General features: G+C 36.5%; 1 protein-coding gene across 1 annotated transcript in view; it reads left to right on the forward strand.

Annotated features, from left to right (window-relative positions):
• The first annotated feature begins 1,009 nt into the window (after positions 1-1,009).
• PJA2 (praja ring finger ubiquitin ligase 2) overlaps positions 1,010-18,492 on the forward strand; it is a 71,035-nt gene continuing 53,552 nt past the window's right edge. Inside the window, exon 1 of the mRNA XM_036123024.2 lies at positions 1,010-1,167. The gene's annotated coding sequence lies outside the window, so the exon portion shown is untranslated. The remainder of the gene's footprint in view (positions 1,168-18,492) is intronic.

Genomic DNA, 18,492 nt, shown 5'->3' on the forward strand with positions numbered 1-18,492 from the left:
GAGGGGGTTGGGGAATAAGGTGGGAGGAGAGCAGGACTGTAATCAGAGAAGCAGACATGTTCAGGATGGGGAGAAAAAAGGACATGTGGGGGACGAAGAAACAATTTAGCATCACTGACATGATTAGTAAACTGTTACTCGTGTTTAAATTAAGCAAGATGTCCAGGGACTACAGCTGTTGTATTTATTTTGGTTGCATGTGATGGGAGCTGTTACTTCTTGGCTTGACAGCCGATTAGCCTCTAGATGCAAACTGGAAGGTTCTGGTCAGCCCAGGGCTATAGAGAGGAAACGCAGGCATTCCCCTATCCCCCGCCCCAAGAGAATATGAAACGAGGATGCAAGGGTCTCACTGCAGGGAGGGAGGGGAAAAGGCACTAGATAGTGCATAGAGTCAGGGTGGGCAAACGTGCCCTTCTATTTTTTTCTTGTCCCACCCATATCTGAACTGCAACGGATTGAGCTTTATGCCAGGAGACCTTAACCTTGTTAGTCAGGTTTCCAGTCGAGTTAGGATTGATTTTAATGCCTCCATTTTGGTTGTTGCTTTGGGATTTCTGAAAAAGTCTAGCTGCGCCAGCCCTTCTCTTAGTTCTCCACACCCCCTTCCCTTTCCCTGAGACCCCGCCTTTTCTCCCAGCCCAAACCACAAAAGGCCGTGCAGTTCCAGCCCCAGCGCGGTGCCCCGCCCCCTGCCCGAACGTCGCAGTGCTGCAGGGAAAAGAGGTGGGCCCAGACGGGCCGGGGTTGGGGGGAGTGTAGCTTCATCCTTCCGCTCTCCGGCCAATGGGTGAAGTCCTTCTGAGCCAGAAGGGGGTCCGGGGAGTAGACACAGTCCAAGTATATTTCCCTTTTTCTGCCACGTCCCAACCATTGACGTGAGCCCACTCCTCGGGTTCCGATTGGATAGGTGGATTTTTCCCGCAGAGGCCCTTTGAGTCTATTGGTCGGTGTTGCTCGGGGGCGGGGCTTGCGTGTCCTCCTCCTTCGCCTCTACCGCGGCGCTAGGGGCGGGACGCGCCGCCGCCGCCTCTGCTTCCGCCGCCGCCGCCGCCGCCGCCTGCCGCTGCGCGTTCCGCGGGGGAGGAGTCGGAGGCGGAGAAGAAGGCGGTGGTGGCGGGTGGAGGATCGAGCGCTGTTCTCGCTCCGGAGCCGCTGCACAGTTCGGTGAGGGGATTTTTTTTTTTTTTTTTTTAATCTAGCTTGTTCTGATGTCAGGAATGTGAGGGTCGGGGCGAGGAGATTGCTGCCTTCACCCCCTCCATTTCTTAATTTCTGTCCTCGAGAAGGAACAGGGCCTGTCCCTGCCCGCTGCGCCGGCCATGGTGGGTGGGGTTGATGGCTGTGAGAGGCCTTCTTCGCCTCCTGGGCCCGGTCCAACCCGGACCTGAGGCCGCGCTCGAGTCCGTGGCCGCCGCGCCCGCTCCCCCCAGCGAATGGCATCGATAGATCTGGGGGTCTCCACCGGCCGCTCTTCCCTGCTGCCTCTTCTGCTGTCCTTGGTGCCTTGGCCAAGGACCCCGCTGTCTTTCTCCCGACACTGGCGGCTGTATGAGTGTGACCCCACCAAAACCTCACAGCCGCCTTCTCTGCCCATTTCCAGTCATCCCGCATAGAGCTGATCCATCTTACGCCACAGGCCTGCAGCCCCCCTCCCTCTCGAAACCTTCCGTTGCGGTCGCTCTCCTGGCTGTATTTGCATTTTTCCCGATTGTCACCGAGCCTTGGGCACGCAGACACCCTGTACAAACCATAGCAATCGCTCTTCTCCCGATATTAGCACCATTCCATCAATGCTTCTGCCGGTTAGCGATGTCAGGTCAGAGCACTCTGGTAGAGCCACCTTCAGTTTGGGCCTCCCTGAGATTACTGCTTGTTAATCATTTTGCGCACATTCAAAATGGTGAGTTTTAAAGTCGCCCAGACCAAGTTGAAGAAAAAGGGAGGAGGTAAAATACTCTTTTTGCAAGGAGGAAGAATCTGTTTAGGAGACTCCTCTCTCCAGGCGTAAAATTTTTTTGCGTATGCATGGACGCTGCTTTGAGTCTGCTGGTTCTGTGAAGTTCACGTTTTTTAAAAAAAAGGCTTACTGTATTGTTATTTTTATCATGACCTATTTGGTCAGTTAAATTTCCTTAAAATGGCAGCCACCTCTGCTGAAGACTACACATCATTTGAAGAGTATGTAAATAAGTATGAAGATAATAAACGTTTTAACTATTTTTTTAGTTTTTTGTCTCCTGGAATTCATGTCATTTTTATATGAAATAAGTTTAAGTTTTGAAAATTAACCACAGACATGCAAGCTTGATGTAAAACTTAACAATATAGAAAAAGGACTGTTAGGTAAAATGTGAACATTTCTCATCCTCCAGTCCTACTCCAGTGTCTAAAGTTAACCATTTACTGTGCATCTTTATAAATGTGTTTTTAAACACACATACATACATGCGAAGTTGGGTTTTGGGGGGGCGGAGAGGAATACCAAACACATTGGTATATCACTTGTTTCTTTCTCTTGTTTATATGTCTTGCACATCTTTATTTGTTATATATAGATCTCTCTGATACTTTATAAAGGTTAAGTAGGATTTCATGAGTTTGAATGAGCTATAATTATTTAACCTTCTAATGAAAGACATTTAGGGGTTTTTTGCTATCACAGATAATGCTTTATTTGAAGCCAACTTTTTAATTTGATTAGTTTTTAATTACAAACCTTAAATCTTAAAAAATTTTAAAAAAATCAAACATTTTGGAGGAATGTTAAGGTAAAAAGTGAAGCTCCCACTTCCCCTTCTAATTCTACCTTTATTTTTAAAGTGAATTGTTAGGGAAACTTCCTCTTTTGATTATTTTTGGCGCATGGATTCCTACAAATGGAATTGCTGGGTTAAATGGTATGCATATTTTAAATTTTGATAACCATTTCTTCCTCTTTTCAGAATTATTCTTGACTGTTTCTTATGCATTTCTTCTCCAGATAAACTTTAGACTCAGCTTAAAAGTCAAATAAAAAATCCTTAGGTTTTGGGGCACCTGGGTGGCTCAGTTGGTTAAGGGACTTCCTTCAGCTCAGGTCATGGTTCCAGGGTCCTGGTCCATCTTACGCCACAGGCCTGCAGCCCCTCATTGGGCTCCCCACTTGGCGGGAAGCCTGCTTCTCCCTCTCTCACTCCCCCTGCTTGTGTTCCCTCTCTCTCTCTCTGTCAATTAAATAAATAAATAGAATCTTAAAAAAAAAAAAATCCTTAGGTTTTTTTGAATGATGTTATATTGAAATTTTAGATTAATTGGGGCAAACTGACCTTTATGATACTGAGTCTTTCCCCTCACATCTGTATGCATATATGGTATGTCTTTCCCTTTTATTCACGTCTTGCTTTATATTCTTAGGCAAAGTTTTATAGTTGTTGTTGTTTTTTTATCCTCGCCCATATGTATGGCATTCCTTCCTAGTACTTCTAGCTATCTTATGATTGGATTTGCTCTGGTGGATGGAAACTTTCAGTAACATTTTCTCTCTCTCTCTTTCTGGTTATAGGAAAACTTTTGTGTTTTTTCTGTTTATCATGTATCTAATCACTTGAGCTGGTGATTATCTGAAAGTATTCAAGCTTTCTGGCTTTCTTTTCATTTTTTATAACTTACGTGTTTTGCTCATTGCTTTGGCTAGTATACTAACTATATAATTTGGAATAATAGTAGTGATAGCTAAAAATGTGTTGTTTCTGACTTTGAAGAATGCTTCTGATGTTTTAGCATCAATTATGATGTTTGCTGAAACTTTCTGATAAATGGAGAATATTAAGTTAAAATATTTTCTATTCTTGGCTTTCTAAGATGAGTTTTTGTTCTCTTTTATTTCTGATGACACTTTTAAAAACCATAAGTGGGTATTGAATTTTATTGATGTTTTTGACTTTTTAGTGGTTATAAGGGCATCACCAATATTCCCTGGTTAAAATTTTCCCAAGAGAGCTCCATTTTAAAGAATCAACTTTATTGAGGATAATTTACATACAATAAAATGTGTGTATTTAAAATACACAATTAAGTATGTTTTGACAAATATGTACATCCCTGTCACCACCACCACATTCAAGAGTAGAATGTTTTCATTATTACAGTCAAGATATAGAATATATCTGTCATTCCCAAAAGTTCCCTTTTGCCCTGTACAGTGACATTTATACCCCTCAGCCCCATGAAACCATTGTCCTCTCCTTCTCACTATAAATTGGTTTCATTTGTTCTAGAATATAAATGTGATTACATAATAAATACTCTTTTGCACTTAGCTTTTTTCTCTCAGCATGATGTCTCTGACAATCGTACATGCTTTTGTGTGTTTAACTGATCATAACTTTTTGTTGTTGAGAAGTAGTCCATGGTATTGATTTACCACTATTTGCTGACCATTTCACCTATTTATAGATATATGGATTGTTTCCAGTTTGGGGCTGTTATTGATAAAGCTGCTATGAACATTCATTCATGAAGTTTTGTGTGAAACACAGATTTTTGTTCTCTTGGGTAAATACCTAGAAATGGATTTGTTGCATTGTATGGTAAATGAATGTTTAAATATGAAAACCTGCCACACTCCTGTTTTACAGTTCCAGTTGCTCTATACCCTCATCAACACTTGGTTATTTCAGTCTTTTTAATTTTAGCCTTTCTAGTGAGTATGTAGTAGTATCATACTTTAATTTTAATTTGCATTTATCTGATGATTAAGGACACTGAAAATTTTCTGTTGGTCATTTGTGCGTATTCCTTTGTGAAGTATCTGTTCAAATCTTTTTTTTTTTTTTTAAAGATTTTATTTATCTGAGAGAGAGAATGGGAGACAGCGTGAGAGGGGAAGGGTCAGAGGGAGAAGCAGACCCCCCGCTGAGCAGGGAGCCTGATGTGGGACTCGATCCCAGGACTCCAGAATCATGACCTGAGCCGAAGGCAGGTGCTTAACCAACTGAGCCACCCAGGCGCCCCGTATCTGTTCAAATCTTTTGCCCATTTTTAAACATTAGGTTGTTTGTCTCATTGAGCTGTAAGAATACTTTATTTTTGTGTAAGTCCTTTGACCCACACAGACACATACGTACACAGTGCAGTCTAAGGCTTACCTTTTTATTTTTCCAAACTTTTCAAAATAGAGGAGCTTTTCATTTTGATTAAATTCAGGGGCACCTGGGTGGCACAGTCCCTTAAGCGTCTAGCTCTTGGTTTCAGCTCAGGTTGAGATCTCGTGGTCAGGCAATCCAGCCCCTCATTGGGCTCTGCGCTCAGCCAGGAGTCTTGCTGGAGATTCTCTCTCTCCCTATTCCTCTCCCGCTCCAATTTGTGCTCCTCTTTCTTTCTCTCTCTCAAATAAATAAATAAATCTTTAAAAAAAATAAATCCAGGGGCGCCTGGGTGGCTCAGTCGCTGGGTGTCTGCCTTCGGCCCAGGTCATGATCTCAGGGTCCTGGGATCGAGTCCCACATCAGGCTCCCTTCCCAGCGGGGAGCCTGCTTCTTTCTCGCCCACTCCCCCTGCTTGTGTTCCCTCTCTTGCTGTCTCTCTGTCAAATAAATAAATTTTAAAAAATAAAATAATTTTAAAAATTTAAAAAATAAATTCAGTTCATCAGTTTTCCTTTTATGATTTGTGTTTGTGTTCTGAGTTTGCTCAATGCAAAGTTGTGGAGATCCTCTCTTATCTATTCTTCCACAGGTTTTATAGTTTTGGCTTTTATGACAAGGTGTATCATGCATTTTGAGTTAATTTTTGTATGTGGTGTGAGAAGAACTAAGGCGCATTTTCTCAATTCTAGCACCATTTGTTAGGAACATTTTCCTTTCCTTATTGAATTAACTTAGTAAAAAATCAGTTGACCATATACGTATGAGTCTATTTCTGGACTAACCCCTTGATCTGTGTACATACCATTTTGCCAGTACCACATTGTCATGATTAGTTTGTTGCTTTATAGTAAGTCTTGAAATCAGGTAGTGCAGGTACTCCAGCTTCACTCTTTTTTTTTTTTTGGAGTATTTACTTTTTTGTTGTTGTTTTGAAGTTTTTATTTGAATTCCAGTTAGTTAACATACAGTGTAATAATTAGTTCCAGGTATACAATATAGTGATTCAACACTTACATACATCACCTGGTGCTCATCACAAGTGCACTCCTTAATCCCCATCACCTGTTTAACCCATCCCCTCCCCCCCTCCTTTCTGATAACCATCAGTTTGTTGTCTATATTTAATGGTCTGTTTCTTGGTTTGCTTCTCTCTCTTTTTTTTCGTCCCTTTACTTGTTTGTTTTGTTTCTTAAATTCTACATATGAGTGAAATCATGTGGTATTTGTCTTTCTCTGACTGACTTACTATTTTTCAAAATCATTCTGGCTATTCTAGTTTCTTTGCTTTATATAAGATTTTTTAGAAGTGACTTATTGGTTTTAGTCTTTCATTATTGTATAATAGGGCCTTTTATCAAGTTATTATTATATATTAAGTATCATTTTGTATATATTATATATTACCATATTAAGTATACGAGGTCTTTTATCAAGTTAAAGATGTTCCTATTCTGTTCCTTGATGGGAATTTTTATCAAATGGACATTAAGTTTTACTGTATTTATTGAGATGATCATATGGTTTATCTTCTTTGGTCTGTTAATAAGATGAATTACATTGCTTTATTTTCAGATGTTGAAGCAACTTTGCATTCTCTAGATAAACCTCATTTGGTCACAATGTATTATCATTTTTATAAATTTGTAGATTGGATTTAACTCATAGTTTGTTGAGTACTTTTTTTTATTTATGTTCACGAAGGATGCTTTTTCATGTAATTTTTTGTATTAGGATCATGCTGGTCTCATAGAGTTTGGAAGTGTTTCTTCCTCTTATATTTTCTGAAAAATTTCAGATGAGTGGTATTTGTTTCATAAATTTTTGTTAGAGTTTGCAAGCTAACACATCTTGGCCCAGAGTTTTCTTTTTGAAGGGTTTTAAAGGATAAATTCAATTACTTTAATAGGTATAAGATGATCAGGGTTATCTACTTCTTGAAAGCTTTTGGTTTTTGACTGCATGAATCACTTAATATGTGAGTGTTAGTGGTTTGTGTTTTTGAAGGAGTTTGTTTCATCTATTCATCATCATAGAGTTGTTTATTATCCTTTTAGTGTCTGTAGCTACTGTAGTGATGTCTTTTCATTTATTCCGCATGTTGGCAATGTGTCCTCTCTTGTCTTTATTAGTTTGTGTCCAGGTTAATCAATTTTATTAATTTTTGCAAAGATCCAGTTTTTTTGTTTTATTGCATAAAAAAAAAAACGCTTTTTCAGTTTCATTGATTTTTGGTCTTTACTATTTGTTTTTGTATGCTTTGGGTTTAAATCCATTCTGTTAGGAATTCTTAAGGTATAAGCTTGGGCCATTGCTTTGAGACCCATCTTTTCCTTCTAAACACTACTTTAGATGTCTCCCAAAATTTTGTTATGTTGATATTTTCTAAATTCTTTTTTTTAAAGATTTTGTTTATTTATTTGACAGAGACAGACACGGTGAGAGGGAACACAAGCAGGGGGAGTGGGAGAGGGAGAAGCAGGCTTCCCGCTGAGCAGAGAGCCCCATGTGTGACTCGATCCCAGGACCCTGGGATCATGACCTGAGCTGAAGGCAGATGCTTAACAAGTAGTCGAGTCATCCAGGTGCCCCGATATTTTCTAAATTCTTATGTGACTTTCACTTTGACCCATGATTGGAAGTACATTGTTTAATTTCCAAATATTTGGTGATTTTGCCTATGTCTTTTTGTAATTGATTTCTCTGTTTAATTTTTTTGTAGGCAGATAACATACTTTGTATAATTTTCTTTAAGTTCTTTGAAGTTTGTTTTATGGCCCAGAATATGGTCATTCTTGGTAAATGTTCCATATGTACTTCAAAATAATGTGTATTTTGCTGCTTTTGGGTGGAGCATTCTGTTGTGTTTCATAGTAAATTTTATATTTTACATTAAGTATTCTGTAGTTGTCAGGTCAAGTTGCCTGATGGAGATTATTAGGTTGTCTGTTTCCTTACTGAGGGTTTCTCTACTTGTTTTGTTGATCATTGCAAGAAGAGTTGAACTCTCCAAGTATAATTGTGGATTTGTCTATTTTTTCTTTCCTAACAATTTTTGCTTCATGAATTTTGAACCTCTGTTGTTAGGTGCATATATATTTAGGACTGTTTGGTCTTCTTAGTAAATTGACTCCTTTATCATTATATAATATGCCTCCTTATTTCTGACAGTATTCCTTCTTCTGCAGTCTGCTTTATCTGATGTTCGTATCTCCACTCTCTCTTTCTTTTTGGTTATGTTTGCATGATAAATCCTTTTACTTTACATCTATGCCTTTATATTTAAAGTAGTTTTGGTATAGACAACCCATTTTTGTTTTTTTTTAATCCATCCTGACAGCCTGGCTTTTTAATTAGGTTGTTTAGATTGTTTATGTTTAATGTAATTATTAATGTGATTGGATTTAAATTTACCATCTTAGTAGTTGTTTTTTATTTAACCTATCTACTGAATGTTCTATATTTTTATCTTCATTATTAGCTCACTACTTATACTTATTTTGCCTCTTTAAAACTCTTAATACTGGTTCCTCTGTGATTTGTATTACACATCTTTAATTCCACTCTATATTCAGGCAGTGTTATACAACTTTTTATATAGTGTCAGAGCTCCTCAACAGTCTATTACCAATTTCTTCTTAACTATTTTTTGCACTATTTTTGTCACATATATTATTTTTACATATGCCATAAGCTCATAATACATTGCTACTATGTTTGCTTTAGACTGCATTGTCCATCATGTCACTAGCCAGTGTGACTATTTAATTTGAATTTAGAGTAGTTAGTATTAAGTTTAAATTAATTTCCTCTGTACTAGCCATTTTTAAAGCGCCTAGTAGCCACGTGTAGCTTTTAGCTTTCAGATAGAACTGTGTGAGATAGAACGTTTCCATCATCTCAGAAAGTTTGGACAGTGAATGCTACTTCACACACATCTGTTTTGAAGTAATTAAAAATAAGGAAAAATATATTTTACATTTTCTATATATTCTACATTCACTTAAAGTGAAGATAATTTAAAGTTCCACATTTCTTTGTAGAATCAAATGTCTGTTTTGTACTCTTTCTGTAGTTCAGGTCTACTGGTAACATCTCTTGGGTTGGCTATAATGTACTCCTGTTTTTTTGTTTTTTGTTTTGCAAAGTACTTTGCAGGTATAGAATTCTTTGTTCACAGTGTTTTTCTTACATTAAAGATGCCATATATATTGCTTTCTTGCATGGTTTCTGATGAGAAGTCAGTTGTAATTCATTCCTCTGTCTGCATTAAAAATGTTTCCTTAATGTTCAGTTTTCATAGCAGGTTGAAAAGGATTTGTCTCGTGGTGTGCATGTATTCTATTTATAGGGCTTTTTGTGAGTGGTTGTTGAGCTTTTCTTAGATTTAAGGTTTGATCTCTTAAATCATATTTGGAAATTTCTCTTCTAATAGTTCTTCTGCACCACTTTCTCTTCTTGTGAGAATCCCATTACATAGATGGTAGTTCATTTGATATAGTCCTACAATTCTTGGAGGCTCTTTTTTGTGTCCTCCCCACACTTTTTTTTTTTTTAATTGTATTTCAGTTTGGGTAATTTTTCATGACCTGTCTTGAAGTTCATTTGTACTTTCCCTCCCTCGTCCTTTGATGAGCCCATAAAATGCTTCTTTTTGTTTTTTTTTTTTTGGTTGCTGTTAATGTGTCTTTTATTTCTTGCATTTGCATTTCCAGCTCTTGAAATCCTTGATTTATTTTCTAATTCTATTCCAGAAGTAAATTCTTTTTTCTTTACTCCTCCCCTAGCCACAATGGACAGTGATTGGTGTCCTTCTGTCAGTAGAGTAAGGGTTTTTTCCCCCATATGGGTGAAGGGCCCAGGTAGGATTTTACTCTTTTCTTTTGTTGGCAGACAGTACCTTCCTTCCACTCTGGAAGATGCCTCTTTAATCTTCAGCCTGGTTCCCAATTTTTTCAGCACGCATGGATAAGAGCCTGTGAGTGGATGCCAACTTTCTGTGTTTCTGCAATTCTCAGAGATTTTGTACTCTAATCCAACCCACACTTTGTCTTTACCTGTAATATAATTACCTGAGATGAGAAAATTTAAAACACTCTTTAGGAAAGATAAAGTATCGTGAGCTTCTAGGAAATAACATTCAGAATATAGGAAGGGTGCATTTTGTAATTTCAAGGGGAACCATTGAAAGATTGGTACTAAAAGTTATATCAAACAAACTAGTAGGTGAAATAAAATGGAATAGTAAAAAAAAAAAAAAAAATTTTTTTTTTTTGACCAGTACTAAAGTCAAGAAAGGAAGGATAAAGGAACAAAGAACAAATGAGAAAGATGATACTTAAACTCATCTATATTAGTAATTATGTTAAATGTAAATGGATTAAGCACTTCAATGGAAGTACAAATATTGTTAGGCCTTATAAGTAAGACCCACCTATATTCTGCTTATAAAAAACACTTTAAATGCAAAAATACAAATAAGATGAAAGTAAAAAGAACTGAGTATTGTCTGCAAACACCAAAGGAAAGCTGATGTGGCTATATTAATCTTGTACAAAATAGATGTAGGGCAAGATATATTATAAGAAGTAAAGAGGAATATGTTCTAATAAGTGGGTCAATTCATCAAGAAGACATAATAATTTTAAATGTGTGTACCTAATAATACAGCTTTTGAATGTAGAAGCTAACATAACTAACAGGAAAGACGTATATGTATTCATAGCTGAGATTTTAAATATACATTTAAAGTAACTGATAGAACAGTTATATAAAAAAATCAGTAAAGGAATGTAATTGAATGACATGATTAATCAACTTGACATAATTGACATTTATACAACATCATATCTAACAATTGAAGACTACACCTTTAAGTGCACTTGGGACAGTTGACAAAATAATTCTTAAAGAAGTATCACATTTGAGATGGACATTATGTAGTGCATGTTTTCTGATCATTGTGGAATTAATTACAGTTCAGTAACAGAAAAATAACTAGAAGGGCCCCATATGTTTGGAAGTTAAGCAAGACATTTCTAAATACTGCATTAATCAAAAACGAAGTCACAGTAGAAATTAGAAAACATTTCAATCTGAAAAACAACAAAAATGTTGCACCAGAACTTATGGAATGGAACTGACGCAGTACTTTGAGAGAACTTTGTCGTTTTTTATGCATATATTGGTAAAGAAAAAAGATGAAAAATTATTAGTCTAAGCTTGTAACTGAAGGGAACAACAAATCAAACCCAAAGAAACTAGAAAGAAGGAATTAGTATATATAAAAAAGTAGAAATTAAGGAACTACAAATGTTTTACAGTTTGTTGAGAAGACTTTTTAAAAATAATAAATCTGTAATGAACTGATGAAGAAAAAATGGGAAAAGACACAAGTTACCAATACCAGGAATGTAAAAGGAGGCATTAATACAGATCTTATGGATATTAAACTGTTAATAAGGGGAAATTATGAACTTTATATTATGTTTGATAAGTGAGTGAAAGATCATAAGCCTTGAAAAACACAACTTACCAAAACTGACATGGGAAATGGAAAATGAATTGCCTAATGTCTATTAAACAAGTTGACTTTATAAAAACTTTTCTACAAAACCCCAGGTCCAGATGGCTTCACTGGTAAATTCTAAACAATTAGGTAAGATAAACTGCCACTTTTACACAAATTCTTCTGAAGAAAAAAATAAGCATCACCCCCAATATTTTATGATTTTAGCATAATCTTGATAGGAAAAACTGACAAGAGCGTGACAAAAAGGGGGAAATTATAGGCCAGTATTTATCATGAATGTAGATAATGAAATAATCCAGTGATACATAGAAAGGATAATATAGATCACAAATTTGTTCCAGGAATGCAAGGTTGGTTTAATGTTTTTAAAATTAATCAGTGTAGTTCATCTCTTTAGTAGAACAGTATAGAGAAACAATAGGATCATTTCTGTAGATATGGAGAAATCATTTGACAAAGTTCAACATCCATTCATGGTAAAAATCCTTATCAACTTAGCAGTAGAAGGATATATCCTTAACTTCCTAAAGAATATCAGAAAATGGGGGTGCCTGGGTGGCTCAGTTGGTTAAACATCTGCCTTTGGCTCAAGTCATGATCTCAGGGGCCTGAGATGGAGCTCTGTGTCAGGCTCCTTGCTCAGCAGGGAGTTGGCTTCTCCCTCTGCCCCTCCCCTCCCTGTTTGTGCATGCTCTCTCTCTCTCTCTCAAATAAATCTTTAAGAAAAAGTATCAGAAAATGTACAGTTAACATCATACTCAATGAAAAGCCTTGTTTCATCTCCAGTATCTTTCCTTCTATTTAATTATATCATTATACATGTTATACAAGGCCAGTATACACGTTATACAAGGCCAGTATGCAAAAATTGTAAGTTGTATACTAGCAGCCAAAAATGTGTAGATTAAAATTAGAAAAGTATCTTTAGAATAGCATCAAGGAGCGCCTGGGTGGCTCAGTTGGTTAAGCATCTGCCTTTGGCTCAGATCATGATCCCAGGACATCGGGCTCCTTGCTCAGCAGGGGTCTGCTTCTCCCTCTCCCTCTGTGCTCGTTCTCTCTCAAGTAAATACATATTTATTTATTTTATTTTTTATTTTAATTTTTTTTTAAAGATTTTATTTATTTATTTGACAGAGAGACAGCGAGAGAGGGAACACAAGCAGGGGGAGTAGGAGGGGGAGAAGCAGGTTTCCCGCCGAGCAGGGAGCCCGATGCGGGGCTCGATCCCAGGACCCTGGGATCATGACCTGAGCAGAAGGCAGATGCTCAACGACCAAGCCACCCAGGGGCCCCACGTAAATAGATATTAAAAAAAAAAAAAAAAAGAATAACATCAAAATATAATCTATCTAAGAATAAATATAATAAAAATTAGGGAAACTTCTATACTAAAAATGATAAAACAGTGCTCAAACATTTTATTTTTAAAGATTTATTTATTTTAGAGAGAGAAAGGAAGAGTGTGGGGGTGGAGGGGCAGAGGGAGAGGGAGAAAGAATCTCAAGCAGTCTCCCTATGCTGAGCACAGAGCCTGACTCGGCTCGATTGCTCTCAACCCTTAGGTCTTGACCTGAGCCGTAGTCAAGGGTCAGATGCTTAACTGACTGAGCCACCCAGGTGCTCCCAGAGACATTTTAAAATACTTAAATAATAGAGAAATATTCCATCTTTATGTAGTAGGAAACTCAATGTTGTTACCATGTCAGTTTCCCTCAAGTTGAGCTATGGGTTCAAAACAGTATGAAAATCCCAGAATTTTTTTTTTCTTTGATCAAATGGATTCCAGAATTTATATCAAAATGTAAATGTCTCAGAAGTCAAGACTTACTATGAATTTACAGTCATTAAAACTGTGTATTAGAACAAGGTAGATAAAAAGATCAATGTAAGAATATGAGTGTCTAGAAATAGCCCTTCATATAAACCATTCTTGGTTTATGACAAAAGCTCCACTGAAATTAAAGAAGAGAATGCATTTACTTTTAATAAATTGTGTTAGATAAACTGGATATCCACATGGTAATAAAATAAACCTTGATTTATACCTGGTGCTATCTTCAAAAGTTTGAGTTTGATCATAGATCTAAATGTAAAAGCTAAAATTATGAAGCTTGTAGAGGGAAAACCTAGATGAATATCCTTATCACCTTTGCAAAAATTTCTTAAATAGAACATAAAATCGATAAATTAGACTGCATAAAATTAAGAATTTCTGTTTTTCAATATATCATTAAGAAAGGAAAAGGTAAGCCACAGACTGTAAGAATATTTGCAATAAGTAAATCCAGCAAAGGACTTGTATCCAGAAAATATACGTAAATTACAAATCAAAAAGAAAAAGGCAAAAAACTCAGTTTTTAAAAACATGCAAAAAAGTGATCAGATTCTTTATAAAAGATATACGAAAGGCCGGTGTGCACAGGTAAAGTTGCTCCACATTACTATTCATCAAGGAAATGTCACCATCATACTCCTACCAGAATGGCCAGACTTGTTGCTGAAGATACGAAACAACTGATACTATTATATATTGCTAATGAGAATGAAAATTGTTTCAGCCACTTTGGAAAACTGGTAGCAACTGTTAGAGGTAAACATAGCCCTGTACTGTGACCCAGTAATTCCAGGTCATACTACCCAAGAAAGGTAAAAAATATGTATAAGAATATTTATAACAACATGAATGAATCCCAGAAACATTGTGTTCAGCGAAAGTAGACAGACACAAAAAGTTCGTATGTATGATTCCACTTGTGTAGTTTAAAACAGGAAAAACTAATATGGGGTAGCAGTCCAGAAAGTGGTTGCCTATGGATTGAGAGAAGTTTAATGAGTTGGAAGGGGTAAGAGAGAACCTTCTGAAATGATGGTAATGTTTTATATCTTGATCTAGGTAGTAGTTATGCAGATGTATAACATAAGAAAACATTCATTGAACTATAATGTATGCTCAAGAGTTTTGTACTTTCTTTAAATAGTTCTTCAACAAATGATTGCAGAGAAAAGGAAAATACTTGCAAAGTTTTTATCATGAAAATTTCTAAGTGAGTTTCTATGGAGTACAAGGAAACCACATTTACACTTCTTGCGTCAACATTTTGCCATGCTTGTTTCTTTGTTTCTCCAAACCCACTCATATAAGCTCTTTTTTTTTTGTAGTTAACACATATACAAGTGTCTAAATATCACAGGTATATTAATTTGTTCTGAACACATTTTGTGAATTTTTATCATCAAATGAAATTTACTACATTTGGTATGCATAACATTGGATTTTCTAGTTTCCTTTTTTCCTGTACTTTTCTTTTCTTGGCTCATTGACATGGAAATAAACCTATATTGTTTCTTTATTTGTAACTGATTTGACTTGGCATCCCAGAGGAGGGTGGGTTGAGCAGGGCCCTTCTTAGTTGTGCCACATCTGAATCAGATCTTCCTATCTAAATGAGAGGTAAATTTGAGGAATATTCTTCGTTCTATTTTTTAATGGATTGGTATTTTATTCTTCCATCTCCAATTTGTCTTTGACTTTAATCTTTTAATTCCCCCTTCGCCAGTTATATTTCCAGTAAACCATAGAAAATATTGTTCTAGTGTGTTGGCTATATGCTCATTTAATTCTTTCTTCACAGATTTCTTTCTTTGGGTAGTCTTTTAAAAAATAGCCTTTTGTAGCAGTTACTTATTTTAAAGATTTATTTGAGAGCGAGAGAGTGCTCACGCAAGAGAATGAGAGAGAGCGCACACAAGTAGGGGGCTGAGAGGATGGGGGGAGGGGCAGACGGAGAGGGAGAAGCAGACTCCCTGCATAGCCGGGAGCCTGACATGCAGCTCCATTTTGTAACAAATTTTTAAACAATTTTTTAAACCATTTTTGGTGAGATAGAGGCTTTGCCGTAAGTTGGAAATACAGTATTTTATCTACTTAAATATAAAAATTTTGGATTATCTTAAAGGTCTGTTTCTGATTACATATATTTTATATTTTTAGTGAAATTTTCACTATATCAGTGCTGAGTTTGTTAAAGCTCTTAAAATAATTTACAGAAAAGTTGTCCCGAAAGATAATATTTAAGTAAGTTTAGCCTTTTATCAGATTATCTCTTTGTGTTACTAGGGATAGTAAACCCATTTGATCTCAGAAGTTTAACAGTTATACTTTTAAAATTTCTCTCTGATTTATCTATTATTGTCATTTCTACAATTGTTCATTTACGGAATTTAGTAGTCATACCCTGGAAGTTTTCTTCTGTAGCAGCCTGTAACTTCGAAGTCCAGTGGCTGATAGTACATTATTTGATTTGCTGCAATTGATTTTATTAATGTGTCTACTTGTTTATAGTAGTATATAGGAATAATACCACCTTAGTCCTTATTTACTGTGTATCTAGTAGTAGTTTGTTTAGTGGAATATTTTGCAGTTGCCTATATGTAAAAGCAGCCTTTTGTGCTTGTGCCTAGGAGATATGAAAAATCTAGAGATAGATTGAAAAGAACCTGTAAGTATAAGAAATAATTTAAGACCAAGCTTAGATTGTTATTCAAAGTAGGTACTTTATTATAATCTCTTGGAATATTTACTTTGTCTTCGCAGCTAAAAATAGAAAGATGAGATAATGTTAGTAAATTAAGTTAAGGGGCGCCTGAGTGGCTCAGTCAGTTAGGCGTCTGCCTTCAGCTCGGGTCGTGATCCTGGGGTCCTGGGATTGAGCCCTGTGTCGGGTTCTCCGCTCAGCGGGGAGTCTGCTTCTCCCTCTGTGATCTCTCTCGCTCTTGCTCTCTCTCAAATAAATAAAATCTTTAAGTTAAAATGTAATTGGTTCCAACATATACAAAATAGCTTTCTAGCAGTATTTGTCAGTCTGTCATAAATTCATTTTGTCATAAAGTTTGTATTATTGAATTTATAACTCGTTTGATAATAATTACCAAAATTTTGTTAAATAATTATTTTACTGAAAGGAAATGCAGGCTATATAATTTTAGAAGTTTGTTTTATGAGGAATTTTAAGAAACATTTTTAGGGCATTTTATAGGCATTTTTATAAAGGCAAATATGAGAGAATATAAAACAAATTTTCCAGTGGGCTTGAAAGAGTAATGAAGACTTTGCCCTTCAAATAGCTGGATTAAGTTGTGTTTGTTTCTCAACTTACTTTCCTATTTCTAGGAAAGATAGTTTAACAATGGTTATTTATAGGCAGCCTACTAAATGGGAAAAAATAGTTGCAAATTATATATCTGATAAAGGCTTGGTATCCAAAATATATTAGGAATTCATACAACTCAACAGCAAAAAACCAATCCAATTAGGAAATGGGCAGAGGATATGAGCAGACGTTTTTCTAAAGACAGCATACAGATGGGCAACAGGTACATGAAAAGATGCTCCACATCATTAATCAGAGAAATGCAAATCAAAACCACAATGAGATAGCAACTCACGTCTGTTAGAATGGCTTTTATCAAAAAGACAAGACCTAGCAAGTGTTAGGGGGGATATGAAAAGAAAAAAACCCTTTTCCACTCTTGGGGAAAATGTAAACTGGTGCAGCCACTATGGAAGACAGAATGGAGGTTTCTCAAAAAATTAAAAATAGAAACTACCATATGATTCAGGTATTCTACTTCTGGGTGTTTATCTGAGGAAAACAAAGATACTAACTTGAGAAGATATATACACCCCCATATTCTTGGCAGCATTATTTACAATGGCCAAGATATGGAAACAACCTAAGTGTCTATTGATTGATGAATGGATAAGGAAGATGTGGTATAAAGCCAGGGAATGCAGAGGTTTGCTGGCATTCACCAGAAGCTAGAAGTGCGAAAGGTTTCTCCTCTAGAGCCTTTGGGAGGAGATATGGCCCTATTGACACCTTGATTCTGGACCTTTAATTTCCAGAACTGTGAGAGAATGTTTTATGCAAAGAAAGAAAAGAAGAAAAGAGGAAGGGATTTTCCTGGGGAAGAAAAAAGATGCAGTGTGTCTGTGTACAATGGAGTATTATTCAGCCATAAAAAAAAAAAAAAATGAAATCCTGCCATTTGCAACAATATGGATAGACCTTGAGGGCATTATACTTAACTGAAATAAGCCAGATAGAGAAAGACAAATACTGTAGGATCTCATATGTGGAATCAGTAAAAAAGCTCATAGATACAGAGAAAAGATTGGTGGTTGCCAGAGGTGGTAGTGGGAGGCAGGCAGAATGGGTGAAGAGGGGCAAAAGGTACAAACTTTTCAGTTACAAAATAAGTCATGGGAAATGTAATGTACAACATAGTGTCTGTAGTTAATAATACCATATTGTATATTTGAAGGTTGCTACAGTACATCTTAAAAGTTCTCATCATAAGAAAAAGAATTTTGTTACTATTTATGGTGATAGATGTTAACTAGATTTACTTTGATGATCATTTAGCACTATGTACAAATACCGAATCATTATGTTGTATACCCCATACTAATATGTCACTTATACCTCTGTTTTGTTTGTTTGTTTTTAAGTGAGTCATTTTTGGCTTGCAGCAAATAGGTCACAGGGGTATAGATCCAAGCTTTTAGTTGAAACTGTTCTGGAAGTTCAGCTGATTTCTCCTTCCCTTTGCCTAAAACTTCGCTTAAGTCAGCTAGATTCAAATTCTAAAAGTAAGTGTTCCTGATGGCAGTAGCTATGGAGTGAGTATTTGTTAGAGGCTAGGTAGAATAAAGGAGCTAAGCAGCAGGTCTGACACTGCCCGCCAACAAAACACCACTGTAATTCATTTTGATACTGTCAGCCCTAGCATGGCACTTCCTATGCTGAGAATAAGCAGATCTTTTAAAAG

This window comes from Halichoerus grypus, chromosome 2, assembly GCF_964656455.1.
Source record: "Halichoerus grypus chromosome 2, mHalGry1.hap1.1, whole genome shotgun sequence".
NCBI classification, from domain to species: domain Eukaryota; kingdom Metazoa; phylum Chordata; class Mammalia; order Carnivora; family Phocidae; genus Halichoerus; species Halichoerus grypus.